Below are 8420 nucleotides of genomic sequence, written 5' to 3'. Positions count from 1 at the left end.
TGCCAGCATTTGTTGCTTGCTGTTTTGTTAAATTTTGCTATTCTGACTGGGGTGAGATGATATCATGTGGTTGTTTTGATTTGCCTGTCTCTTAGAGATAGGGATTTTGAACATTTCTTCATGTGTTTGTTGGCCATCTGAATGTCTTCTTTGATAAAGTGTCTGTTTATATCTTGTGCCCATTTTCCAACTGGAATGTTTACCTTTATCTTGTTGTGGTGCTCCAGTATTTTATAAATTCTAGATGTAAGTCACTTATCTGACATGTCATTACCAAATACTTTTCCTAGTCTGTGTCTTCCCATTTTACCCTGTTGGAGAAGTTTTTGGATGTTCATAGATTTCTTATGGAAAATTTTGTTGTTACTTGCTGTGGAATTGACTCTGATTCATGAGAAGCCCAAGCACAAAAGAATAAGCTATTACCTGATCTTATGCCATATTCATGTTTGTTGGTAGATTTGTGTCCATTTTGTGGCCACAGTGTGGTTATAGTGACTTCCAACTTGAAAGGCACATGTTGCTTCACTACATGTGTATTTGTTCATAGTGACAGTATAAAAAACCATTATCATGATCTTCTTAAGAGCTCTTTACTCCCTTATATTAATGAAGTTTCTTTCATTGGTCAGATCAGGAAGTTTGCCCCTAACTATATCACCAGGTTGAACTTAATTTCTTAAACGTTTGTTGACACAAATATCTGTAAGTTATTATTGGTTGTTGCTATCTTAAGCAATATTTTCTTATAAATAATATATTTTATGCGTTTAACTTACACTACTGAGATTGTTGTGTTTGAAATCATTTGAAGAATATAAAGTAGCTTTTAAAATATTATCCATCACATCTAACATTTTGACATTATTTTATAGACTAATTTGTAAATAGACACTTGGTAACATCTACTTTACTAAGAGAAACATATTTAATTGATTGTTGTTGTTGTTGTTGTTTAATGCCGTCGAGTCATAGATGACTCATAGTGACCCTATGAACGAACAGCCTGAGCACTGTTCATACATAGAGTGTCCAGAGGCAAGCCATTTCGGAAGTGGATGCCACTCTTGCTTCCAGGCTTGATTTAGTCGGGAAGCTCCAGCCAACACTGTCCACCATGGTTGCCCATTACCACGACTGGCACATCACTGTCACAGGCTTCAGCATCACAGCAACCATGAGTTACCTCTGTACAGCAACGCACAGACCAGTGCTATACCACATAGAAGAATGTGTGACAAGAAGACAATTTGAACCTGGCCGAGGGCCACAGATGAAAATCATCCACCTTTGCCTTGGTAGCACAGCTTCCTTTCTACTCGGCCAACGTAGCTCTCTCTTGGTCGTTGTCATTGTTGTTGTTGTTCAATGCCGTGGAGTCATAGACAACTCATAGCGACCCTCTGAACGAACAGCCGGAGCACTGTTCATACATAGAGTTTCCGGAGGCAAGCCATTTCGGAAGTGGATGCCACTCTTGCTTCCAGGCTTGATTTAGTTGGGAAGCTCCAGCCAACACTGTCTACCATGAGTGCCCATTACCACGATTGGCACATCACTATCACAGTCTTCAGCATCACAGCAACCACGACTTACCTCTGTACAGCAACACAGAAACCAGTGCTATACCACCTAGAAGAATGTGTGACAGGAAGACAATATGAACCTGGCGGAGTGCCACAGGCCTGAGGGCCCTTTGGGCTTAAGGCCGCATCCTGGTTCAAACACTAGGCCCAGGCTGGCTAGCCTCACTCCAAAGACAGAGCAAACCTGCACGTCAAACACATTCCCGGAAAAGTCGACTCCAAAAGCTTGTCATGATTCCTGCACTCCCACCACCATGGTCCATCTTCTGGCAAGGAGAGCTTCCCAAGGGCCTGGGAGCCTGGGATTTAATTGATTAGGTAAGATTTAAATTTTTAAACATTAAATATTATGATTATTATGTTTCAGAATTAACCTCAACAGTATCATTTGGCCATGATATTTCTTGATGATATTAGGTCAAACCCATGTCAACTATGATCCATAAAATGACTAAAATCTCGTATTTACTTAGTGGGTTTCTAGGTCAATAATATATGCTTTCTTCATAAAGCTTAATAAAGTTAAGGTAAAAACAAACAAACAATTATCATTTATATTGCCACTTATTTGATGTTGAAAGAGACCAAAATAAGAGACCTTCAAGAGGAAAAATTCTACTACATTTCAAGATCAGAGGGTGAGTGCCACTCAAAATCAGTTCAACAGTATTATCATCAAACCTAACTTTACACTAACTATCATAGGAAGTCACCAACAATCTTTATTATTTCCCTCATCCCATGAGGGAAATAATATTTTTATTAATCTTTTTATAAAGGAGATAATTATCATAATTGAAATAATCATAGTAAAATAAAGGACACTAATAATAATAATAATTATACATTATCTAACCCTGGATGTGATCACCAGATTTTGCCAAGATATCTGGAGAGCAACTATCTGCCCCACTGACTAGAAAAAATCCATATTTGTTCTCATTCCAAAAGAAGTTGACCTGATAGTGTGGAAATTATCAAGCAATATCACTACATCACATGCAAGCAAAATTCAGCTGAAGATTATCCAAAAATTACTGCACTGGGAAATACCAAAAATACAAGCTGGATTTAAGAGTTTGTGGCACCAGAGACATTATTGCCAGAATCAGAAAGCAAGGAGTACCAGAGGAATGTCTATCTGTGTTTCACTAACTATGCAAAGCATTTTACTCTGTGGATCACAACAAATTGTGGCTAGTCTTGAGGAGAAGAGAAATTGTGCTTATGCAAAACCTACACTTGGACCAGGAGGCAGTCACAGAGCAAGGAAAAACTAGAGGGTTCAAAATCAGGAAAGGAGTATACCAGTGGTATGTCCTATCTCCTTACCTTTACAATCTATGAGGAGGAATGTGGCATCAGGATTGAAGGAAGACTCACTAACAAACTATGATATACAGATGACACAACCTTGCACGCTGAAACTGGGTAGGACCTGAAGCATTTGCTGCAGAAAGTCGAAGACTCTAGTCTGCAATATGAATTGAATTTCAACATCAAGAAGACAAAGATTCTTACTATGAGGTCAATTGGTAACACCATGATATATGGAGTTGAAGTTGAATCTATATATATATTGAAGTTGCTAACAATTTCATCTTGCTGGGCTCCACAATCAACACTGTTAACACCAGCAGTCAGGAAATAAAAAGATTAATCGCACTGGGAAAATTTGCTCTCAAGTACATAGCTAGAGTACTAAGAAGCAACAGCAACATCAGTCTGGAGACTAAGGTGAGCTTCTTCCAGCTCATGGTCTTCTCAATTACATCAGAGAGCTACACAATAACTAAGCAGGAGAGAGGAAAAAATAATGTCTATAAATTGAACATACCATGGACCACCAAGAAAACAAACAGGCCTGTCTTGGAGAGGGTGAAACCAAATTTTTCTTTGGAGGCTAAGACTTTGAAACTCTCTCTCTCTCACACACACACACACACATATTTTTGGTAAGTGACCAGGAGGGATCAATCCTTTGAGAAGGACATCATACTTAGAAGGGTTAAAGGACAGCAGAGGAGAGGAAGACCCCAGATGAGATGGTTTGAGTAATGGTTAGAGTAATGGGAATAGGTGTGTTGGAGCCAGTGAGACTAGCTCAGGATACGGCAGGCTTTAGATCTGTTGTACATGGGGTTTCTATGAGTCACAGGTGACTCAACAGCACATAAGAGCACAACAACAAGACAGTTTCTAAGTACAAGGTCCAGGAAATAAAAATTATAATATTGTGAATGAAGCCAATTTTCAAATATTTATATACTTCCTAGGGGAGATGCAAATTATAATGAGAACTAGAAGTAGGTGAGATATTTAATATACTCAAGGAATCAAAAGTCATAGGAACAATAATGAAAAGATGTTCTCCCTTGTGGTGTCTTTATAAGATGAGAATGAAATGGGAAGCTGGAACAAAACAAAATTAATTTTAAGATTTAGAAATGCATATATTTCTCTTTTGTGGCTGCAATACAATGCATGAAAATTTAGAAAAAGAAAAGCAAAAAAGGAATAATTCTTATTTCAGACATATTCTTTTTCTTCAAAGTGGTTTGGGGAAAAAAACACACCTTTGCTAAACAGTTCAATACAAAGTTTTATTTGTACCTATTAGACATAAATTTCTAATAAGAACTATGATTTACCCTCACATCCCTGGTGTAAATTGAGGACATAGCTTATCTTTCCTTTTTGTGTCCAATGAGTGCTGGAGATTCATATGGAATAGTTTTGAAGTTTTCCTCTCTGCTTTCTCTCTTCCGAATGACAGCAACTTGGGCTTTTGGCATCATTTATCCTAAAGTATTTAAATTAAATTATAAAACTAATGTGTTAGAAATGAAAAAAATAAATGCAAACCAGATTCTTCTGGTTGCTGTGATTTATTAGTCCAATTGGACTTCGTTTGTGGCTAGTTAGCTTAATGGGTTAGAACTAGGTTAATGATGCCAAGATTAAGTGTTTAATCTCTGCTGGTCTTATTGACCTTGTTCTGTGAACAGAACTAGATACACATTCAGGCCAGACTTCAAGTGAATGTGTTTTCCTTGTGAGAGGTTGGCAAAGGATGACGTTGGATTACCTTAGATTCATCAGTTGTTGTTGTTGTTGTTATGTGCCGTCGAGTCATTTCCGACTCATAGCGACCCTATGCACAACAGCCCTAAACCCTGCTCTATCCTGCGCCAACCGCACTGCCTCCAACACACCCATCCCGATTACCCCAGTCACTGAATCGATCCATTTCATAGAGGGTCTTCCTCTCCTGCGCCGTCCCTCCACCCTCCCAAGCATGATGTCCCTCTCCAAGGACCCGTCCCTCCTGGCAACATGTCCAAAGTATGTCAGACGAAGCCCCAGAATCCTTGCCTCCAAGGAGTAGCTTGGTTTAATCCTCTCCAAGATGAATCTGTTTGTTTTCCTGGCAGTCCCTGGTACATTCAGTACCCTTCTCCAGCACCACAGCTCAAAAGCATCCACTCTCCTTCTGTCCTCCCTAGTCATTGTCCAACTCTCTGATGCATAACAAGCGATTGCAAAGACCATGGCCTGTATCAGGCGCACCTTAGTCTCCAGAGAGACACTGTTGCTCCTGAGTACCTTTGAGAGGTCCCTAACAGCATACTTTCCCATTGCGATACGCTTTTTGATTTCCTGACTGCTGGTGCCAAGAGTGTTGACTGTGGAGCCGAGCAAACTGAAGCTGTGAACAATCTCAATCTCTTCGTCATCCATCCTGATGCTGCCAATTGGTCCAGTGGCGAGAATCTTTGTCTTCTTGACATTGAGCCTCAGTCCATACTGAAGGCTGCAGTCCTTGACCCTTCGCAGCAAGTGCATGAGGTCCTCCTCAGTTTCAGCAAGCAGGGTTGTGTCATCTGCATAACGCAGATTGTTAATAGATCTTCCACCAATCCTGATGCCACAGTTCTCCTTATAGAGCGCAGCCTCTCGGATAATCTGCTCTGCATACATGTTGAAAAGGTTTGGAGACAGGATGCATCCCTGGCGTACACCCTTCCCAATTTTGAACCATGCAGTGTTACCCTGCTCTGTTCTGACTACTGCCTCTTGATCCAAGTACAGGTTTCGCATTAGCACAATTAAATGTTCTGGGATTCCCATTCTTCTCAGAGTCAGCCACAGTTTGTTATGATCCACACAGTCAAATGCCTTTGCATAATCAATGAAACACAGATAGACATTCTTCTGGTATTCTCTGCTTTCAACCAAGATCCATCTAACATCAGCAACAATATCCCTAGTACCACGACCCCTTCTAAACCCAGCCTGGACTTCCGGCAGTTCTCTGCTGATGTGCTGTTCAGCATTTCTTAAACTCAAGGAACTGAAGAACAGCTTCAAACCTAGAGTTGCTGTAATCAAGGATGCTTTGGGCAGAATATTAAATGATCCAGGAAGTATTAAAAGAAGATGGAAGGAATATTCAGAGTCATTATATAGAAAAGGATTGGCAGATACTGAGGAATTTAAAGAAATAACATATGAGCAAGAGCCTATGGTGATGAAGGAAGAAGTTCAAGTTGCTTTGAAGGAAGTAGCCAAAAATAAGGCCCCAGGAATAGATGGTATACCAATTGAAGTATTTCAGATAACAGATGTTGCCCTGGATGTGCTCACCAAGTTGTGCCAAGAAATCTGGAGAACAACCACTTGGCCAACTGACTGGAAGAGATCTATATTTGTTCCCATTCCAAAGAAAGGTGACCCAACTGAGTGTGGAAACTACAGAACAGTGTCATTGATTTCACATGCAAGGAAGACTCTACTGAAGATCATCCAAAAACGATTAGAACAGCACATCAGCAGAGATTCATCAGTACTTCTAGAAATATTAGCAAAGAAATAAACTCAAGGTACATATAGAACTAAAAGTAAGTAGTGGTCGTGTTTCATAAAACTTGACTGTAAAGTTTATACTTTTTGACAACTTTTAAATACAAGCTAAGAAAAGTCTTTATCTCACCTCACAACACACTGCTTCCTAATTAAGATTCCAGTATCATTAAATCCTCTCTAGTGTTCATAAGGTTTTCCAATGAACCATATGAAAAAATTCCGATGGTAATGAAGGAGGAAGTAGAAGCTGCATTGAAGGCATTGGCAAAAAATAAGGCCTCAGGAATCGATGGGATGACAACTGAATGTTTTCAATTAACAGATGCAGTCATGGATATCCTCACTACTCTATGTCGGCAAATTTGGAGAATGGCTGTCTGGCCAATGGCTGGGAAGAAGTCCATATTCATATTCCCAGAAAAGGTGATCCGACTGAATGTGGACATTATTGGACAATATTATTGGTATCAATCACATGCAAGCAAAATACTCCTGAAGATCATTTTTAAAAATCTGTAACAGTATATAGATGAGGAACTGCCAGAAGTTCAAGCAAGATTTAGAAGAGACCGTGACACCATTGCTGATGTCAGATGGATCCTGGCTAAAAGTAAGGAATAACAGAAGAAGACCTATCTGTGCTTTATTGACTATGCAGAGGCATTTGTGTGGATCATGACGTTGAAAACACTGAGAATCCCAGAGAATTTGATTGTGCTCATGCAGAACCTGTACCTAGATCAGGAGACTTTTGTGTGAACAGAGCAATGGAGTATGGTTTGGAATTGGGAAGGGAGTGTGACAGGGTTGTATTCTCTATCCATACCTGTTCAATCTATATGTTGAGCAAATTGTCCAAGAAGCTGGACTCTATGAAGAGGAGTGAGGTATCAGGATTGCAGGGAGATTCATCAATAAGGTTATTCAGATGACATAACCTTCCTTGCTCGCTGAAAGTGAGGAGAACTTGAAGCACTTGTTGCAAAAGATCAAGAAATGCAGCTTTCAGTATGGATTACCTCTCAATATCAAGAAAACAAAGATTCTTACCACTGGACAATTGGCAGCATCATGATGGATGGAGAGAAGATTGAAACCATCAACAGCTTCATCTTGCAATTAACATTTTTCGTTCAAGCAGTCAAGAAATAAAGAGACATATCACACTGTGAAAATCTGCAGTTAGGGACTTTTCTAAATAATTGAGGGGTAGTGATGTCAGTTTGAGCACTTAGGTGCGTCTGATTCAGGCCCTAGTCTTTCAGATTACTAGCTATGCATCCAAGTCCTGGACAATGAATAAGGATGGTAGGAAAAAATATTGATGTTTTTGAACTATAGTGTTGGAGATGAGCACTGAAAATTCCATGGACAGCCAAGAAAACAAACAGATATGTCTTAGAGATGGTGCAGCTGGAGTGCTTTTTGGAGGCAAGGACGATGAGGCTTTGCCTCACATACTCTGGACATGTTGCTAAGAGGTGCTATTCCTTGGAGAAGGACATGATGTTGGGTACGGTGGAGTGCTGGAGAGGGAGAATAAGACTCTCAACCAGGTGGATTGATATGGTGACTGTGGCAATGTAATGTTGTATGTCAGGAAGTGTAAGGATGGTGCAAAATAGAGAAGGGTTCAGATCTTGTTCATAGGATCAGTATGAGCCATGCTGAACTTGATAATACCTGACCACAACAACGGTGTTAAATCTGTATTAAGAATATGTTGATAAAGATGGACAATTTTCTTCTGTCTCATTTACTATCTCTGAAAGCCCACTGGAGTTGGGATTTTTAGCTATTAATTGGTTTGGACTTAACTGTACACAACAACAATTAAGTTAATTGTGAACTTTATGGGTGTAGTCTGCAAGGAATTCCACTGTTAACTCAAGGTCATGCTTCTGTAATGGTTCAAATCCAACAGCAGCTTTCTGCAAGAAAGCAATTCCTCCACCCCACCCCAACCCC

Source organism: Elephantulus edwardii, unplaced genomic scaffold (assembly GCF_000299155.1).
Source record: "Elephantulus edwardii isolate Elephantulus edwardi_28Jun2011 unplaced genomic scaffold, EleEdw1.0 scaffold00034, whole genome shotgun sequence".
NCBI lineage: Eukaryota > Metazoa > Chordata > Mammalia > Macroscelidea > Macroscelididae > Elephantulus > Elephantulus edwardii.
Note: the sequence above shows the minus strand (reverse complement) of the source record.